This window comes from Cygnus olor, chromosome 1 (genome assembly GCF_009769625.2).
Source record: "Cygnus olor isolate bCygOlo1 chromosome 1, bCygOlo1.pri.v2, whole genome shotgun sequence".
Lineage (NCBI taxonomy): Eukaryota > Metazoa > Chordata > Aves > Anseriformes > Anatidae > Cygnus > Cygnus olor.
Window position 1 is genome coordinate 34417629 of NC_049169.1, and position 22504 is coordinate 34440132.

Below are 22504 nucleotides of genomic sequence, written 5' to 3' on the forward strand. Positions count from 1 at the left end.
TACTCACAATAAGCCTGAAACATCACTATCTGCCTATGCTAAATATTCAATTGTTGCTCAGATGTTATGTCTGGAAAAATTCAAGTCTAGCCACTACTAGAGTCCTGGCAATCGTGAATTAAGTATTTTTGTATCAAAATCCAATCACAGCCCTGATTCTGATGAATGTCTACCTCATCCCAAGAGTACTGAATTAAACAAATAAACAAACAAAAAAACCAAAGCAGGAACAGCTTATAAATGCAGAACTAAAGTTCTTTTCTTTTACATAATGGTTAATTAGCTCACTATGAATATATTCACCTAGGATGTTGAAGACATTGTTCACCACACCCTTCAGACTCATACACTTTGAGCTTAGAGTGCTCTACTGAGGTGTGTGTAGTATAATGTTCTTTATCTGTTCACCTTTGAAGCAGAACACTCTGTGCACACAAGATTTCAAAAAAAAAATCAACACAATATTCTAAAAAAGAAAGCAAACTATAAACCAATGATAAGTGCACTCATCTAGGGGAAGGAAAACTTGCTTTTCTTCCCTCAGCAATTCATCTTCAAACTCCCTAGGAACAACGGGTTTGTGAGGCATCCTATAACCATTTCTTTCTTTTAAATAAATGAAAGAAATTATGCTTTTATATTATATATATTTTTTTGCATATGTATATATGCATGTCTAAATAAGCAAAAGAATAACACTCTTCTAAAATAAAGGTCAGTACTTTTTCCTGTTGGTAATAGCCAAGAATAAAGTATTAAAAATTTAACACTATTACACTGTGCTATCTCTTTTTCTCTACTCTCAAAACAGGAAAAGGGGAGATAAAACTAATTCCACAATGTCCCTCTCAAGATTATGAAATAAGTGAGATACAGTATTTCACAGGAGTGTGTTCAAGAGAATATCTAAAGTCCTGAGCTCTTCTTGAAAACCCATGAATCGTGTTCTTTAAACTATACCAAATAATTTCAATGAGAGAGATGCAATAAGCCAGAGATGATCATGGTAACAAGAGGATCAGCTATCAGCTGTGGCTGATACAACTACTGATAGTCACAAGCACAAATAAATCCAGGAATATCAATAAAAGATGGGAAAGAGTTTTGTTGTTGTTTTTCCCCCATTTATCATTAAAGCATATAATTATATGTAAGACAATAAGACCACTGGTTCATTCAAAAGCCTAAATTTACCATATAACCTTATAATTAAGGTCTAGTCACTGAAGCTATTTCAACCATTTTCAACAAAATGAAATCCAATTCATATATGCTGCTTTTACAATCCTTCCTATCCATCAATATTTGTTAGAGGTCTTACTATTTTTTTTTCCTAGGATATAAATGCATTTGCATGTCGTCCCCTAAGGAGCTTCTACTATAGTAATGTAACATGTTGGCTTTCTGTAAGCAAACTTCAGTGACAACTATCAGCAATGTCATTTAGCTCAGGGTATTTCCTCTTAAGATCACAGACTGTCGAACATGCAGCAGCCTCCCAAACTACCTTTGGTCCTCTTGATGCACATCAGAATAAGACTTCATAAACGATGGGAGATTGTCAGAAAAATTGATGTGCAAACTTGCATAGATTTTTGCAGGCAATACGTACTGAACTCGCTGCACTATGTATTCTTCGCAAACGCTTTCCTTTCCAGACATCTACAAACACCTGAGCACCAGCAGAGCAGTATTCTGAATGTATAGTGAGGTTTGCTTAAAATGCTGGCTAGACTTTAGGCATATTTATACAGCTGATTGCACCTCAAGATTTATTCATTTTAGACTATATTCACCCTGACAGGCCTCAGGGAACCTTTCAACAGTAATTATTTTTTAATCATTTGTTTGTGTGGGTTCTGTGATCAAACCAGTATGTCTGAGGCAGACTGTAAACAGCCGTTACCTGAAGATGATAGTCTTAAAGATGATAGTTGAACTTATTTTATCTTAAGTGCTAGATTTAAGTCTTTTATGTTTCTGTAATTTTTTCTTTCTTCATAGAGAAGATCTAATCCCAGAGCTGATATCCAGTGCTTAAGTCTGGCAGGTAATCCTGGTCTTCTAAGAGTAATTTCCTATTATGTTATTTCTGGTCTACACCATGTTCTTGTAGCAGTAGTACATGAAACTATACAGCACAGGGTACAAGTTCAGGATCTGTAATACTTCTCATAACTGCAAAGAGTATCACAAGAAAACTCTAGGTTGGACAGCAACTTGCATATATTTATCATGGATCAATGCAATAGGAATCAACTTGTTATAAATAAGTAGAAGGATTATGGTATTTTTTTTTCTACTTACAAGTAAGCTTTTTGTACAAAGCTCTGTCAGGACAAAAGGACTCTCAGCATATACTTTCTTTACATGTGTTATATGGATGAGATAGTATGCAGAGGCTACAATAATAAATTAAAATATAAAATCCTAGATTTAAATATCATGTGTGCCCCCCCCCCCCCCCCCCCCCCCATCCCCCCAAGTTATCTAACTAACTCTAATTGGGCTTGGATGCTACTTTAGAAAGTCTGAAGTTGTTATGAGTTCTTGGATATTTGTACCACAAGTAGAAGTCCTGTAGCTAATGAAGGAAATCAGATCTTGCTTTAATGAGGAAACCAACAACATGTTGTCTAATGGGGAGACTTGTTAAAACTCTCATCGAAACACTGCCTGCTGCTAAGTGAACAGGCTTGGCAGGCATGAATTAAAAACAGTAGCTATTGTAACCTGCCAGGGCTCTTTATGATGGGATGATCATGCTAATACAAAGTACTACTAAGGAGAACTATTGAGAGTATCCAAGTAACTGCTGAGGATGTGATTTCACCTTATGCTTCAGTGCACTCAATTTCTAATTAGTGATAGTAAAAATTCAAAGCATGTTGGGAATCAGCTGAAATGCAGATAAATAACAAGCAACAAATTAGTTGTGCATATAGAGGGGGACAAGGGCAGCAGGAATCAAGGCCAGCGCACCCTAAGCTAAAACTCTGTTTTCTTCACAGAGTCAATAGTCATTTGGAAAACGACTAGGACTGCAGTGTTTACTAAGCCCAACACATCTTCCTTGGCTCTATTCCAGTAGGTGCCAGCCATACCAAGAAGGATACAGCCTGTGGCAGACAACAGGTTCCTTCATTCTCCTCTTCCTGTCTCTTCTTCCCTTCACCACTCCACTCTCAACTTCTCTTCACTAACCTCTTATCATTTCTCTGCAATGACACTGTTTGACATTGCAGAGCAGAAGCTGTGCCCTTTCACTCAGAAAGTGACTACTGCAGATGTTAGGTAGTTGAAAGGTTTGGAGGGAGAAAGGGTCAGAATGACAAATGGTGAATGGGACCATATAAACAGGAAAAAAAAAAAAAGACAGATCCCAAATGATATCAACAGCTAAATAGGAACACAGACAAAAGAAGAAGGTGAATAAAAGGAAAATAATTAATCTAACTTTGGAAAAATATATCTGAAGTATCTTCTGTATAAAATGCAAATGATTATAAAATTGTATATTCAATTATATTTTACCTATTCATTATAAAGCTCCAAACTATTTCTCAATTTCACAATTCTAACAGAATGAAATGGTTGCAAAATTAAAGCTGACAAGTTAGAAAATGCCAGAGTACCATAATCAGCTTCTGGAAGCACACAATGATACATATTCTTCCAGATACAAGACTCTGGAAGAAGATCTGCAGATACAAGACTCCTCTGAGGGTGCAGTGCGTCATTCTTCACAATATTGTTTTCTGTTCTTTGTTCGAAGTAGACAAGCAACAGGGCTTCCAGATAATGAGTGAGTTAAGACCTTATCTCAAGTTCATCCTCAGCAGTTCCTTCTTTGAAACCTTCAGGAAGTGAAGAAAAATACCTCATAGATCTCTGTGGGCTTCAATGCAAGCTCAGACCTCTTGACTGAGGTTCTAGTTACTCCCAGTGATTGTAACTAAAACCATGGTTTCACTGACTTGCTTAAAATCACACCGTAGTTCTGAGGCCAGAAGCATTAAATATTTTTCCTGTTCTCTCTCTTGTCACTGCATACCTTCTAAATCCAGTAATGCATTAAGCAAGAGCAGCCACTTTTACATTATAGTTCTGAATCTTTCTGATGATTCACACAGCTTACCAGGAGTACTGAATGGAGTATCCCCCAAAACCAAAAACAAAGCACAAAACAAAATTGCATCCCAATATATGCACATTTGGCTAAGGTTGCAAAGGCAACATAAATCTTATCATTTCATAATTTTACAGCATTTGAGCATTACGTGCCTTCGTGAGAAATGTGATTTTGGATTTAGAAACAAAACAAAAATCCAGGAACCATCAGACATAGTCCTGACATTCTAGAGAGTCAAAGACTGGAAACTCATCCATGGCACAGACTTCTGCTTTTGGTTATAACAGTACATCTGATAAAAAGTATCACTGATTTTTCACCCAGCATGTTGATCTACCCTACAGATTCTAGTTATTCCAGTAGGTTTCACAGATACTTGCTGGCAAATGGCTCTTAATCCAGAAGCTTACTCCAGTGCCAAATGTCAAGCTTCCTGCTCTATATTGTTACTAGAGCTTCACAATAACACTCCTGCAGTGGTTTTACTGATTTTTAAGTTGAAAGACTAATGCAGTATTTTTTAGTCTTGTTCTATGAAATGGCCACACACTACTTCCTGATTCCAGAGAAATTCAGGATAAAGCAAAATTCTCAGGTGGAACATTTTACTCCAAAGGTTTAGAACCTAACAGAATTGTAAGAAATTGAGGGCAAGTTCTTCAAATACTTGTTGAACTTGACTTCATAAAATGTTTGCATACAATTTTGTGTCCCAGTGAAAATCTGTGGGCAGAAAAGTCATTGAGAACTAGATTTTTTAAGTTATTTTGACTCATGTTTCAGTGGTGTTTTTTCACTGAAGAAATGTGTTCTTCATGCACATTTGTAGCAGAATCCAGAATTTCCATGTTACCATTGGTCAATAAAACCAAGTGATCCTCCTTCTAGCCAGTCTAGAAAGAAAATGGCACATAGTAACTTCCATCATAAATAATGAATGGGCTAATTTCAAAGTGTAATATTACATCAATATGCACACTTGTGGAATATTGATGTAAATTGGTTTAAATTGACCAGATGCTCAGAAGATGGCTTAGACAGGTGCAAATTATTTCTCTCCTGTCAGCAAATCCCATTAGTCTTTAGAAGAGATACACTATAAGGGAAAGCAGCTGCTTGTTCCCCTTAGGGACTGCAGAGAAAGGCACCTCTAATGTCCCCTGGGAATTTCACAGAAGTGCTGAAAATGCAGAATAAGCTTGGGATCAGATCTCTAATCAACACTTTACCTTGACTGCCTACACAATTTACTACCCATTTCTCAGTACAATGACCCTATCACAAGATTATCTATGCTCTGTCCTCTCTCTGAGTCCAGTTATCATGTTTACAGAAGTAAATAAAAGATGCTGCGGCCATTTGCTACCCCTGAGGCCTGGTGATGACCTCATTCTTATTAATTTGTTTAAACACCTTCTTTCCAAACGGTGAGAGAAGTCAAACTACCAATTTTCTAAAATATTTGTTTGATTTAATATCTTGTCACTTATTAGTTGTGCTAAAAATTAAGTTTTATATATACTCACACAATAGTGCTTGAGTCCACAAGGCAATTCTGGTTTATTTATTGGTGTGAACAAAGCCTCTAAGCGCAACCAAAGTCTTTTTCTTTAAATCTGACCACTTCTCTGTTTTGCATCTTAGTATCAATCCCAAGGGTCCTTCACCCTTTCTTTGTGAAGCCTTGAGCAGCTTTCCAAACCAGGCTCTTCTTCTTTCCTTTATTTTACTGCATCATAGCCTACCCTGCTGAGGAAGCAGTCTTCTTTCTAGGTGTACTTGAGTGTTGACTGTAAACCCAACATAAAAACAATTAAATCAGCATATAACTAGAGCTGCAATGGAGTTATGTTTTTATGCTAATTTTACAATATTCTTATGATGCAGTAGAGATTGTGCAGTATGTAATGTATATGGAGAGCTGACCTTTAAAACACCAGTGTATAAGGTAATATATGGGGCAAGAGAGAGAATAATAGTGTGGAGAATGCTGGAGAAGGAAAATACGAGTACTTCAGGATCACACAAAGCATCTAAACCAGATAAGAAAGGCAAGGAGAAAGAGTGACACTGCATCACTAGGAAGGGACTAGTGCATGCAGTCTGGAGTTCTGGTGCTAACAGGGAGAATTAAAGCTGTTCTCCTCTTGCCATCTCCCCCAACCTGTCTTTGACAAATTATTAATCATCTTTTAATTTTGTAATTTTTATACTGTTTTGCACCCTCCCCTACATGCATACATGTTACAATTGTTTTACATGTAACACATTATACAGATATCATTAATGTAAATTACCCCTTTCTAACTCTGTGACGGAATATGTATTTTCAGCATTAGTTTCTAGGTCAGTTTAATCCTGTTTTGTATGCAGGGTTTGTTAGATATATTCTTTTGATTTCTTTCTGAAAATCCATGAATATATCATACAGTAAATGATCAATTCATCTTTTCTTCTTTTTACCCCCAGCCGTGGCTGTTTGTGACAAAATTACTGCTTTACTTTCCCTCTGAAAACAAGATTGTCCTTAATCATTAAATGAATGCATACTATTTCCTTTTGCTAATAGAAGATGTCCGTATATTGTCTGAAAGCATGCATACAACATATACACATGGAAATCAGCTCCCAACAATGATCATACCATTTGCATCAGATTGCTAAGCCTTTTGAAGCTTTCAGATTTGCATAATTTAGTGGAAATAGGGCATAAATCAGTTTTTCCAGTTTGTGTTGCTGTTTCTGTGTGTTATGGGAACAGCAGCTTCTTCATTGTGTACCAAAAACAGGTCAATAAATGAACAGGAATCTGAGAGTATATAGCTGTATTTGTAAAGCATTATAAACACACAGGGTAAATCCATCCTTCTACCTTGCTGAGTGTGATTCTTCTCTATAACTTTCCAATATTCAGACAAATTCAAATATAAGCTGCTATTGCCACAGTACCCATTCAGCTTCATAAACGCTCTATTTATATGGCAGTTTTGGAGAAGACATAGGCCAGGCTTAGAGGGGTTTTAGAGAGCAATGGATATTGCCAAAACTTCCAGTGTAAATAGAAATAACAGGAGGAGGTAATGTTATGAGGATAAATATTGGAAACACAACTAGGAAATTGGTTGGGGCAACTAATTTTAAATCTTTCTCCTCTGCAAATATAAGAGTGTGGAGTCCCCTGTCTGTAACGTACATAGCTTAAGCCTTCGCACTCAATACAGCTGCCACTGGAAAAGGCACTGTAAAAAAAACAGTTGATTCAGAGAGCAAACTTGTGAAATTAAAGTAAATAGTTTAGGATTTACTCTTTTTGGCAGATCAGATACAGATGCAAGAATGCTAGTAACTCACTTTCCTCCAACAATTTAGTGAAGTTCAAGTTCACGGTCCCTTGAAAAGCTGCCATCACTAGGATACACTGAGATCCTTCAATGGAATGCTGTTATTGCATCCTTTCCTAGGCTGCAAGATTTGTTGCACTGGGGCGATACATCCACATGGAGTTAGCAGAGAGAGGGGGAGGGTAAATAACATGCTGTACAGCATGCTACCTGCCTTACTAATCATGACACAATCACCCAGTGTAATGAAAGCACCTTTGAGTTTGTACCCAATGGACTACAGACAAATTATGTAGCCAGATTCAGACAGCATGAATTTGGAGTCGGGCTCAAAGTCACAGTGGGAAGAAAGAAACCTCTGGGAATCAGTGAGTTTTCGAAGTATAATTGCTGAATGGCTCTTCTATCATTCTCAGAAGTAAACCAGAGGGTAAATAAAATAGAATGTAAAGAAAATAAAACACAGACGTTCAACAATACCTTTATGAATACTCCCCATCCCCCCCCCCCCCCCCCCCCTTGTTTTTTCCAAATTTATAAGGCTTCTGCATCCCCAGCAGCTGATGTAATCATTCACACCCAATCATTAGCAAAACAGTATCTTATTGTCTGGAAGTATTTCGCTGAGATCTGTTACACCACTCCCTCCTGACACATATCAGGTAGGTTTTATACTGGGTGAGAACCACATTGCTGTCACATTCCACTCAATACCATTCCATACTAAGAACGAATCCCACACCAGAGAGCAATTAATCAGAACCCCATACAGACTTCCATTGAACTGCATTGTAATTCAGTCCAGTTGGTTTACAAGGTTGAAAACTGCTCAGATCGCTGAAAAATTCAGATATAAATACTGCAGACTCAAATCATCTTTAACTTTAAAGAGAAAAAAAAAAAGAAAAGGAAAGAGAAAAGTTATCCTTCGATAGCAACATCAGTGTGAAAATTTGCCCCCTTCCCCTCTTCCCCCCAAAAACAGACCATTTTTAAAATGGTAGAAGAACAATACATCAAACCAAATTGGGAAATTTGGTTCTCTGTTTTAGGAAATATAAGTTATTCACTAGATGATAAATAGGAGTTGCACACTGCATTTTTGGTGTCTAAGGAGAAACTGATCACAGATTCATAAGAAACCAATCCAGTCATATGATCAGACATGAAGTATAGTTAAGTGGTTGGAAAGATTAGATGATATAACTAGCAAATGAAACAAATCAGATACCTAAAATAGAAGAACGGAAAAAGAAATTCCTTCTTTGAAAACTCACCATCTATGAAACAAGCCACTAATAGCCTCCTATTTAAAATAAACGAGCAAACCAGTGATCAATTAACAGAGCTAGATCACAAAAAATCAGAAAGAGTAAGAAGCGTGAAGAAAGAAAATTTTACAACTAGAAAAAAAAGAGGTATTTTTAGATATTAATTCATTTGGCCTCTCAGACAACCCATAACTATCCATTGCAATAGCTTTTATACAAAACTGTACTGCATAGTCATAAATAAAGAGAGACTCCCGCATTCAGTATACTGTAAGAGTGACTATAGCTCAAGCTTTACAAGAAGCAGCATGAATGGGAGCCCTGCAGCAGGGACTGTGTTCATATGCCAGGAAAAGCTACAGCTGAAGGCGAATTACAATTTGAAGACGTGCCTGCCTGCTCCCTCAGCTCCAGCTCCATGATTCAAGCTGCGAGGGAGGAATAAAATTAAATAAAAAGCACACAAGCTGAAGGTCTGAAGGTTTCATTACTGTTTCAGACAAACCTGAAAGTCACTTACTAATTGCAAACATTTTCTTCAAGAGAAAGGATCTTGAACTGGCTAGAAAATTAAGAAGTATAACAATACATATTTTTGAAGCTTGCACCTATTATCCATGAAAGGGAGTGTACGATCAAGGTCAGAACCCAAGCAAAGGGGTTGGAAGACTCAGTGCACTATAGGAAGTAGTGCAATATTAAGAAGAAATCAGTCATAAAGACAATTTTTTGTCTGAAGAAATCTAACACAGAAGAAATGAATAAGCAGCCAAGTCTTCCAAGCGGTGGAATTTTCTTTTCCCCACCTACAGTACCTTCTGTAAATAACTTCCTCATGATGCTAATGCTGCAGCAGAGCTACACACAGTGAAACTGTGGGGAGAAAAGATAACTGAAGATAATTCTATACCCTTTTTGTATCATGGCTGTGCTTTAACACAGGCATTTGTCACTGCCATTTTTTTAACCTTCAGACTGGCCAGACTGCATACGTGAGGAACATGTCAGTATGAAAGCACAGCAGGGGACAGCTGGGGAGCAAGTAAGGTTATGGACCCAATAGTTGCCATCCAACAGGGATTGACTATGCTGGGCAGAGCTGGGACTGCTAATAGGGTCTGCAGACAGCCTTGGGTAAAGCAAGTGATGAACCAGGGTTAGGGTCTATCTGATGGATCCAGTCAGGAGACAGGGCCAGAGGCATGTCTTGAAGAGGTAGAGCTACATCACAGCTTCAACTAGGAGTCATAGCCCAGGCCTCAGCTTAAATGAAGCTCCTGCAGTAATGGGTAGGGTGGAGGTGTGGGTTTGATAGTAGTAGTTATGAAGGTAACCTCATTATACTGAGAAAGTATTGACATAAAATGGCTGCTAAACACTGACAGGAGAAAATGTCTGCCAGCCTGGGAACTGCAGGCCTAGGAACTTGGCCTTCAAACTAGGAACTGGCCTCGGAACTATGGACTTCTTGAGGGGTCCAGGTGGCATCCCTGAAGAGCAGCTGGACAACTGAGAACCAGAGGTAGCTTGAAGAGACCATCGATAAAGACAAAACAAGAAACTGAGGAACAGTTTATCACCTGGAAAGGTGAAATATTTAAAAGTGGGGGGACTCAGCCTGACAAAGTGGGAATTGATTTGAGAAATAAAATTTGTTTAAAGAATATAAAGGAAAATAAGGAACGTTGTCATCTATTGGCTGTCTCAGGAGGAAGATAGAAGTTAACAGCATCTGTTAACCAATAGTGTTACCTGAAGTGGTGGTATCCTGTGCTCTCTTATGTCTCTGTGACAGGGCCTCATTTTTATGCATTTCCCTCTCTCATTTTTAAACAGATTGAAGCTTTGCTGGAACATCAGGTTGACTGTGTTGCTGTAATGTTGACTCAAATTCTGAGATGCTCCATACCCTGTGACATGGATCAGCTTTGAAGACACTTTATTTAAGTCTCCCTTCTGGGCTCCCTTCTGGGGGAAGTTGGTCTCTCTTGAGACCAGCTTTTTTAATTAGACCCTGTGAGGTCAGTATGATCCTGACTTGTCCCCTTCTGGGATCCATTTGATGTGCTTATTTTACCAGTGATTTTATGAATATATACATACAAAAGTATGTAAGTCTTAATTAGTATAGTGGAAACAAACATAGTCATGATAAATATAGTCTTGATAAGTGTGTTTGTGACAAGTATATTTACTGTTATATTAGTTTGCTATCCGTAAGAAATATATTTACTGCCATAGTATTATTGATGTTTGCTGAACTTGTAATACCAATCCATATTTGCTGCTATATTGCTGATTTTACTACCTCTAATTGCCTTTCTACTACTTCTCATTGCTGCTATTATTAGTTAGTGTGATATCCATAATATCTACTTCTTATATATTTGCGTTTTGGTAATATCTGCAATAGCCTATTTATGTATATATATCTTTACTTTTTTATTATTCATAGTATACTTGCTAGTAGTGATTTGTGGTGGTCTGTAATAAACACCAAAGTTTTTGTGTCCTTGTGTATTACAAAATCCTACCTATCCAATGCTGCGATCTTTACGCACCTATGGGCTGTGCAACCCAACTTTGACTGGGACAGGGTCCCAGGTGAGACTGCTTAGGGCACATGAGGACTGCTAGTGCCCTCGGGCCTGACAGTTAAAACTAATACATACTTAATAAAAACTTGCCAGAGCCTTTCTCACACGTCAGTACCAGCCAGCACAGGCACCAGCTTTGCAAGGCAAGTCACTGTGCTCAGTCCCCACATACCTTCTGAGTGCTTCTTTCTGAGTACATTTTCATAGCTCCTGCAGTAAGACACAGGACAGGGAACAGGCCTGTATAAGCCTTATGTAAACCAAAGCTATGGAGTCATTATAAGAAAAGTCAGAACGTTCACATAACAGTCGAGAAAGTTGGGGTGGGACTGCACAGATGTTAGAACTAAAAGAAAAAAAGGAGTCTATCTTTTCTTGGCTGTCTGTGACCCTGCTTCTACAGGCTGCAGGAAATACGGAGGAGGAAGCATAAACATTGACCTGAAGAGGAGACGAGCCAAATCTAAGACTCAGCAAGGAAAAATGGGAACAAATGAATGGATGGTGAGCAGATTGTGGTACAGACCTTTAAACAGAATGAAAAATATACTAGGTGGGAAAAAAAAGAGAACAGGGAGGAAAGAACTGACAATTATCAGTACTTCAAGGAATGGAGCTGCTTAGTTGAGAAAGTATATTTTATAACCAAATGGAAGAAAGAAGCAAGATACAGGCAGTCAGATTAGGTTCACTAAAAATCAAGATTCAGGCTAAGAAGATAAACTAGGCAGAGTAGACAGCAAATAATGTTACGTGACTGTCAATGTCCAAGAACTAAACACTGATGCTGAAAGACTGGTGTGCCTTGTTGCTCACCCTTTCTCCCCAGTACAGATCCATGATGAAACCTGGGTGCACACCATACACACTTTTGCTTCCTTCTCATAAAGCCAGGCATCTCAGCATGGAAGGAGTGGACACAGCAGTGCGACATGGCCCTCACAATCCAGGAATCAGCCCTGCATTTGCAGGTGTCCTGCAGGTAATGCAGTTTATGTCCCCAGGCTCATTTCTAAGGCAAACCTTTGTTATTTATCAAGCAAACTACAAATATTTTTCTAAGAGCTGAAAAAGGAGGAGGTAAGGTCTACACCTGTCCTTGTATCCAAATTGGCTATGCTTGTGTACAGACGTCAAACCAGTTTTACAAGAATGTTCCAGAGGTATTGCCTTGCAACACAAAGTTACACATTACTTGCCCTTCAACAACCCTTTCCAACCAGACAATGCACACTACTACATATTTGCTCTGTGTTTCTTTGCTCAGCACTTCCTCTCGTACTTTTGCACTCTACAGTTTGTTCTTTTTTAGAAGGCAAGCATGCAGAGTCCACCTCTTTCCTACATATTCTTGATGAGGACTCTGATAATGTGATTTATATTCTTTACACAGCTCTTTTTTTGTTTAGCTACCACTTTTCTGAACAAGGGAAAATTCCTCAAATTTTCTTTTCCCATATTTTTACTTTTTATATGTATTTGAATAATACACACATAAACCAGGTTATCTGGCATTAACAGATTTGATCTATCGTGTTTGCCTTTATCCCCCCTCCATATATATACATGTACATATACATACACATGCACATCCCTATAATCTCTTATAACATTTACAGCAGCATACAACGCCATTATTCTTAGATAAACAACTGAATGGTCTAATTTCTGATTTCTGTTAAACAATATTGGAGCAGGTAAAAGGATCATATTCAAGGATACTACTCTAACTTAACCACAAAGTTGATGTAATTTTATACTTAATACTTATATTTCTGATACTTTCACATCTGGAAAATAGCCAACAATCATCTGGAATTGACACAGAATAAGGCCTATTATTCTTAATAATACAGCTTCATCTACATCACAAAAATCTGCTTCAAAGTCATTATAGAGTAAGATATTAATAGCCATCACTATCTTTCACAGTTTGATTTTATACTGTGGTTTCTAAAGTGACAGACCACATCCTGTGAGAGATGACCATCAGACCTTGTGAATAATTTTCTTCCAAGCAGACTCATCTACTTCCAAAATCAGACTACTATGTCTTCCTACTTCATTTCCATCCCAACCTGAGTTTATTTATTTTTTAATGTTACCACATAGTCTTTTCCTCATTCATCTCTGCTTGCAAGTTGTATAATTGAAACTGAAAAAGAAAAGTTTCTGAAATGCAAAATTATTTTCTGACTTCTTTTTTGTTGTCATTATTCTAAACTCATGACATTTTTCTACCAAACTTGGTGTCCCTTGAGGAAAACAAAACAAAACAACAAAAAACAAGGCCCTGCTTACAAGCACCAGGTGACACGGTCCCACACTTACTGTACTAGAATTGCAGTAGAGGTTCCTTCATGAACTATGTAAAAATTTCAAGCTTTGATCAGTATCTCTTACTTGTTCTGCTGTTTTACAAACTTACAAAGATGTTAGTTAAAAGTTAGCAGGTGGACTAGGTAAAAAATTTCCCTGAAACATGCTGTTCCCATGATTTTTTGTGCACCATTTTCTTTCTATAAGTCAAGGAATTATCCTTATCCTATCAAGATATATGTGTATCCCATAACAGGACATTTCTTCTCCTAGTTCTATGCTTTGTTTAACCTTACATTTGTTGGTGGTGAGCCATTTTCAGAGCTTATTTGCATGTCTTGTTATCTTTCTGCATTGTTTCACCTTACATTTGACTGTCCTCTGTGTAATATCTGAATGATTTGAACAGCATCAACTATTAATATCTTTGGGGAATGTATTTCAGGAACAAAGCATTACTCTGAATATAAGCCAGCAAAACCATTATTCTTGAAATAAAGCATTAAAAGCTTGCAAACTTCTTTTTAAAGAAAACAAAACATTATTTTTCACAATCAATGCAGAATACTGGACACTTTTTTTTGGGAGGGGGGAGGGGGCAAAAAAAATCATCTTTAATAGCTAGGGGATGATAATTTTTCTTTTTTTTTTTTTTCACCACAGACGTTCCAACTTATTTGTGATTATCTCCTCCCATTGAAATATAGGTACTTAGGAATGAATCTGTTCAGCATGCTCTTGAACACTCTCTACAATACCAAACTTAATGAATCTACCTAAATTATCATTCAGATTGAAGGGTTTCTTTTGAGCCTGAAAGGACTATTTTTATTACTTGTATTCCAGGATAAGTGAATTTTCTTATCTGTTTCATAGTCTGTAGACATATTACCTCTTCTATTAAAGATTTCTTCTAAAGGTATTTTATACATCTAAGGATTTCTGCCCTATAGAATACAGTCTCTTGAAAAACAATGAATGTGTGATCTGTTCTCATCTTGACCTAAATATCTCTTTCCTGCAAACAATTATGAAATCTTATCACAGTCTGATTTATCTTTCCACCTAGCTAAAATCAGCAAAATAGAAACAATTCCCTATCTGTCCAGCCTGAATGTTAGTATGTTGCACAAGACCAGGACTATTCACTGTGTTTCTTACTGTGTCTCCAGACAGAGCAAAAGGTTTCTCTCCGGTATCCATGGATGTTCAATGTAATGTTCAGTTTGGGAGATGCAGCCCTCCTGTATATCTCCATCAATAAACTTACTATGTTTTCTCTTGCTGCTCTCTTTGTGCACAAAAGGTAGGTTTCATTACTTAGTAGACACACGGCATGTTCCGCTAAAGCTTACATGTGTCTCAGGGGGCACTCCAGTCACCTGTCAGGCCTGTTAGAGAGAACTAGAATCACCTCCCTCACTCCCAGCTGAACACCCTAATAACCCACTATAGTCAGGCTTCCTCTTCTCTTCTCCCTTTTATGTCCTCAGGCTGTTGAATGGTTCAATTTTGAGAGAAGGGGTAAGAGTCTGTTCACCCAGGAGATCTTAGAATCCACTCTGTAGGTGATACAGGTGATACAAGTCCATCTGACCATCAATAATTATTTTCTTAGGTAGACTGGATCCCAAGGGAATAGGAGCATTAGACATTTCCTATTACTTCCTGCTATTATTTCCTCCCTCCTTAAAAGAGGAGCTGAGTGCCCTAGCTTAAGACTGGATCCTCCCCTGGGAAGGTTAAATTTTTGGTATGTAGTAGAGAAAAAAGAAAATAAGAAAATTTAGAGTGTGCCTAAAGATAAACTGGTCTCCTAGTTTCGAGGGTGGAACTGGCAAATCTGCTGCATACCTTCTGCCAACTCTGCAGCATTTGGGACTGTATAATATTCCTGTTGGATGAGAAAAATACCAGAAAGGAAATATCCTAACCCATAAAAATCTAAAAGCATTTTACCACTTTAGTTCTTTGAACTTGAGGTTTTGGGATAAAAACAAAACAAAACCAACCAAACAAAACACACGCACACACACATCCTTCTCTTCTCCCACCCCCCTAAAAATCAGTCAAACAAACAAAAACAATAGAGCCAGCACTGCAATGGATATAGGATATACAATCCAAGGACAGGAAGCAGGAGTTAGAAGAGCTTATCTACAATGTGGGACCCCACCCTCAGTAAGCTAGACTTTTTTTTTTTTTTTTCCCCAGATGTTTCTCCCTCCCTTTACCTAACATGGAATTTAAGTTGTTACTTTATCACTATATCATCTTTTACAGAGACGGTTCTATTTACTGGGAAGGCAGAAAACTGGGTAGCAATTATATCTTGGAAGACAATCTCAAAAACCATATACAAGCTAAATAAATTTACACAGACAAACAGTTCAGACATTCATCATTTTTTGAGTGACTAGCTTTACAGTTCTCAAAAGTTTCTCTGAAGTATCTCTCAATGGGCTCTCAATGAGTAAAAAGAATATATAGCTGAAATCTTTCAAGGAAGTTGGAAAAAGATCATTCAAATGAGAACAGATAAAATGAATAAATGCCTGCAAATATTTAATGTTGTGGATTGTCTTAAATGATTAGTGATGGTTTAAAATATCAGTTAGTTATTTAATTTAGTCAAAATAGAAGTAAAATTGTCTTGAGGAGTGCTGCAGTGAAAAGAAGCCTCTTTCAGTATACTGCCCTGAGTGGACAGAGAGATTGAATCTAAAAGCTTTAGACATTAATAGATCGTTCACTCATTTTGGCTACAGCTAATTTATCTCTTGCATTTCATTTTCACACATCTTGTTTTTTAACTCCACTACCACTTCTGTTTTGGACATCTTCTCTTACATCTCCGCTTCTGGGTTGCTACATTTTCTTCAGCAAAATCCTGAAGATTAATCTAAATCGTACATGTTTATCCCCCATCAAGGAGGATTAGACACTGCTAATGAGTTATCGGTGCCACCCCTCACCAGGCTAGAGTAACTAGAATAAGATCAGAAATTTGTCTACATTATTATACATGTACAAACAACAATCCGAATAAGGAATTAGAATCGGGAGTGCACTTTTTCCTTTCAACTGCATAAAAAGCAGCGTGGGAGAAGTATCGTAAGGCCCATGTTTCTCTCTTCCCCTCACTGTTGTTTGCCCAAAGGAGAACAGTCATAGCTGACAACTCAAAAGTGCAAAGCAAAATTCACAGATCACAAGAAAAGAGGGCGTGAGGGGTTCTGAGTGATATCCATCTTAAAAATTTGGGTATTCCTTTAAGTTGAAGTGTCGCCATTCATATTCATTACAGTTAATCTCTTGAAAATCTGTGATTACTGACAAGATGACATTTCCAAAATGTTTCCCTCTTTTATAACTGTGTTTCCTGAGCTGGATGAATTTGGACATTGAAACAGAAAAATGAGATTTTCCAAGTAGACTGGGCCATGAATCTCTTTCTATTCAGCTCCTTAATGCAGTGCAGGTTACATTTTATTTTGATTACTTGATTCAGATCACAGATGATACACAACCAGAGCAAACGGATCACCTGAACTTTGATTACCTCTAGAAAAAACTCTTGCACTAAACAAGAAAAAGCTAATTCAAAGCAGCAGCTTGCAAATTCTTTTAGCATTCTCTCCTTTCCTGTAAACACCAGCAATGAGTCTCAGTTAGGTGAGACTAACTTGCTTCAAAGTACTCTTGATGATTTACAAATCCCCCTACAACCATGATCCATTTCATTTTAGTAGCTGTAATCACCCTATTGCCCATGATGATACACTCAGTTGTCAAGACTGCTAGTCTGTGGGTAATTGTGACAAAGTAATCTGAGCTCAGTGGGTGCCTGGTTTTTAGTTTCTGTTTCTCCTTCCATAATTTAGAATATTTGGGATTATTTCTTTCATTGACAGAAATCCTAAATAGCAATTGTCATAATTAAAATATTCTTTAAAACCAAAACTCTTTGAGATAACATCAAAGACTTTAATCTCAGTGACTTTTTCTCCACATACATGTATTCATCATGAAAGTTAGTTTAAATGTTTCATTCTGCTGTGTTCTTTAAAAGAATGTAATAAAACGTGCTATTTCAGAATTTAAGAATAGCCACTAGTTTTGTCATGAAGATGTTTTTCCTTAGCTGCTGTTATTATACATATGAAATGTAAACAAAAGTCTAAATGGAACTAACTGCATATTTTTAAACTACTGGTGACATGATTTAAAAACTAAACAGAAATGCTTCAAAAAGTATATGAAGTCAAAATCAATTCCTTCTGCTCCTACTTGTTAATGGATAGGAAAAATAATAGTGCCCTTATTTCTTAATGCCTTTACAGCAAGTCATATTTGCTATATGCCTTAATGAAGCTTAAGCACTGGCTGAAATTTCTAAATGGAACAATTAACCAAAGATAATATGAGTAATGTGAACTCAAAGCCATTGTATTTCTATATGAAACTTTGAACTTTACTTGTCCACGTTATCTAAAAATAAACAGAACACATTTTTCTTTGTTAACAACACTGAAAATTGCCAGTAAGGAGATATGTCAGACTGAAAGAAGGTAAAGGATAAATAAAACAGCAATTTCAACATGGAACATGGAGTATCAGCAATCTCAGTATTAGGACTAATCTGGCTTCCTTGTATTGCAGATTAGGAAAGTGCTATTTAAATACTGATGTTTGCAACGTCTCACTAAATAAGGAATTATATAATGGGAGGGATATTTCACATGAGAAGTGATAAAAACATAGACCATGGTATGAAAACCTCACTCCAAAGTTATAAGTAGTCGAGGATCCAAATCTCATGAGCTCATTTGGAATACTGGGCTATATATTATAGTTTCATACGCAGTATTATCCAAATCTGAAATAACTACTTTTTCAAGAAATCCTGAGTATCCACAGACATTGAGAGTTGGTAATATTTTTCCTGTGTAGTACCACCCTTCCAATCACAGAATTAAATGCTGATAATTTCGGTATAGTTATACAGTCAGTTCCCTAACAACAGCTGTAAAAGTATTGTATTCACATGCAGCCTTTGTACTACAATAATAAAGGCAATATAAAATATTCTGTAGTGGGGTATTTTTATTACTTTTTCAGATTCATACTACTTGCCACCATGCACTTCTAAAGCTGCATTAAGACAAAATGTTTAGAGGGTTCCTGAGTAAAATCTAGAACTCCAAACATTTAGTGCACAGTCAAAAAATGTCTGAAAGACATCTACATTTGTTGTATTCTCTTTTGTTTTCTCTCCTTTTTGCTTCTCCTTACAGCTGAAAGTTTTAGCAGGTAGAATTAGTCTGTTAATTATAGTAGTGCAATTTCAGAAACTGTTCCTGCAGGAAGGAACTAGAGAAGTAGTTGTAATTATCCTGGAGCATGACAACTGGAGCATTATCCTGGAGCAACACCTACCTTGTATTCTGTGATCCAGACAGGGGCGATCTGGCATTTCATTTTCATAATGTTATAAACTTTGAAAAGTTTGCCAAAGTATTTTTTTTAAACAAAACATTTTTTTTTTCCTATATAGTTTCTTTCCAAGCTGAAAATTGATATGTGCGTTTTGCTAACTAAAGGGGACTGGGAACTGATTTGATTCTCTGCTTGAAAAGTCCTTTTTCTAAAGAAAGCCTTGCAAACCAAAATGTTTGCACACCAAAATGTTTCTAAGGATTCTTGTTTTTGATGACTCATGTGTTTACGACCTTTTTTAGATATCTTTATTCATGGCTCCCTACTGCCTTTTATCACCTCATCAGTAATCATGCTTATATAATGTCATTGCATCAGCGCAACCACACCACAAATGTATTTTTTTTTCTTCTTCAATTTCAGACCCATTTTCTCTAACATTTATTCTGTCTGCTTACGCAGGCCCTACCGAATCCTTGATCAGTTATCATAGTCTCTTTTCATGTTTATCTGGGTGACTAGTGGTTTGGCAGTATGCTTTTCTCTTTAGTCCCAAACTTCTCTCTTAGGACAAACAGAACAATTATTCACTTTCCATATACAAAACAGTAACAATGCCAGAGATATATATCCCCATGTTCAAAAGAATTCCACAAAATTATATTTTATTTTTAGGCTAAACTGTCTGCTGAAATTCTTGCAAATTCTATTCTTGATTTCATTCCCTCTGGTATTCACAATGTGTCTGTTTCCTACTGCTGAGTCCCAGGATAGTTATAATCTCTCTGCCAGCAGCAGAGAAAACTTTTGTATCTGTCATCTACTTCAGATCCCAACTCCAGAGCTTTAAATCATGAACATATCTTCTGACCTTACCTTATTTTTCTTACTGAATCCCATGCATTCTTCTCACTCTGCTCTCTTCCACAAACTTTTTGCACATCCCCACATATGTACACGAGCTCCAAGCAGAAATCCCCATTTATCCACACTTTTACTGTGCAAATTTTTTCTTGGCAATTTACCTTGGCATACAGAAAATCATGTCTGTTTGGATCTGAAGTGTGTGGTACATAATAAATGCCCATTGCAACTGGGATTTAAAATATCAGTAGAACTGTATTCCTTTCCAGAATGTTTAATCCAATGACTTTCAGATATCTGAAAACCTGGAGACAAGGAGTTGATGTGTATGTAACCAAAACTTGTGAATATCAAGAAAAACAGTGCTAAAATACGTGTCAGTGAAGCATTAACTTTACTCTTCCTTCCCAGATGGCAAAATCCACATGCATTTCAGCTGGATTCACTGTTATATTGAACGATGAAAGGATTATTTGGAGCAGTTTGGCAACGTGAGATCTGGGTCTGAGCCAGTACTGGGTGTATTCAAGAAGAGAATGTGTATCTTAATCCAATATCACCGCAAAGAAATTCAAGCCTTTTCTTGTCAAGCATTTTTCAGTGGTGCGAGAGTGAAAATCCTGTGTAGAAATCAACTTAATTTATGAAAGGGTATAAAAGAGTTGCAAAACAGCATCATTGTTAGTAGACTGCAGATCTCTAGTCATTGAGCAGTATTTCTACTGATAATTTTCATACTAATTTGTGCTTGTCTTTCTGTTACATCTGGATACCTACAAGATGTGGATATATAGTCATGGAATTATTTTGACAGTAGTACCTAAAGGGGCTTGTAACAGGAATCACTTATATTCCTGGGTCACTGATCACATAGATATTGCATAATGGCTCCAGGAAAAAATATGTAACAGGATAAACTTACCTTATATAACCCCTATCTAATTTCTCAGGTAGTTCTATCCTATCTGTTGCGTTAAGAATATCAGATACACAAAGCATCAGACTGCTGTTTGTCCAAAAGAGAATACACTACTTATAGAACAACGCATTTTTTTAAAGTCAAGGAGTATAATACAAACATTAAGACAGAACACATGGAACTAGTTCAGTCTTATCATCTAGATCATCTGTCCCAGAGACAGCTCTTATACGTGTTTGTTTCAAGGGTCAGTACTTAATTTTAAAAGGTGTTCTAAGACAACCTTTTGTATGAGACAAAAAAAAAAAAAAAAAGTAAAAAAATATTATCTAACATCCTTGTAAACAATGTTTTCCTAAATTTCCTAAATATTTTACTCTACAATTTAAGCAACTTTTTCTGTATGTATGTTGTTGGAGAAGGTGTAAATACTGATAGCAACAACAAAAAATTATGATTAAGATCACACTTCTGCAAGTGTCATGGTCCATCTTTTCCACATCATCACCCTCACCTGGCAGGAGACAGGCAAGTCACTACTTTCAGTTCAACTTCAAAGACCAACCTTGAAATCTTGTTTTTATCATATAGAACTGTCATAATCTGTAACTCCACTAGCTGAACAGAGAATGCAACTTAAAATTTCGTACCTAAGAACTCATATTCTTATCAGAGGGCCCTGAAGTTGCCCAGTACTGATGAAGGTATCCAATTCTACGTTTGAAAACTTGCTCAAGCCAAATAATTAAATCTAATATCTTACCTTCATATATTCTGAAAAGTATATGAACGGTGAAAAAATTATAGAATCATAGAATCATTAAGGTTGGAAAAGACCCCCAAGATCATCTAGTTCAACCATCTCCCTACCACCAATATCACCCACTAAACTATGTCCCTAAGTACCACATCCAGCCTTTCCTTAAACTCCCTCAGGGATGGTGACGCCACCACCTCCCTGGGCAACCCGTTCTAATGCCTGACTACTCTTTCTGAGAAGAAATGTCTCCTAATTTCCAACCTGAACCTCCCCTGGGGCAACTTGAGGCCATTCCCTCTAGTTCTATCACTAGTTACCTGTGAGATGAGGCTGACCCCCAGCTCCCCACACCTTCCTTTCAGGTAGCTGTAGAGAGCAATAAGGTCTCTCCTGAGCCTCTTCTTCTCCAGACTACACAACCCCAGTTCCCTCAGCCACTCCTCACGGGACTTGTGTACCAAGCCCTTCACCAGCTTCGTAGCCCTTCTCAGGACACGTTCCAGGGCCTCGATGTCCTTCTTGTAGTGAGGGGCTCAAACCTGAAACACATTAGTTGAGGTGTGGCCTCACCAGAGCAGAGTACAGGGGGATTATCACCTCCCTGGTCCTGCTGGCTACACTATTCCTGATACAAGCCAGGATGCCATCGGCCTTCTTGGCCACCTGGGCACACTGCTGGCTCATGTTCAGATGACCATCAATCAGCACCCTCAGATCCTTTTCCTCTGTACAGCTTTCAAGGCACTCTGTCCCAAGCGTGTAGCACTGTGTGGGGTTGTTGTGGCCACAGTGCAGGACCCAGCACTTAGCCATGCTGAACCTCATCCCATTGGCCTCTGCCCATCAACCCATCCTGTCCAGG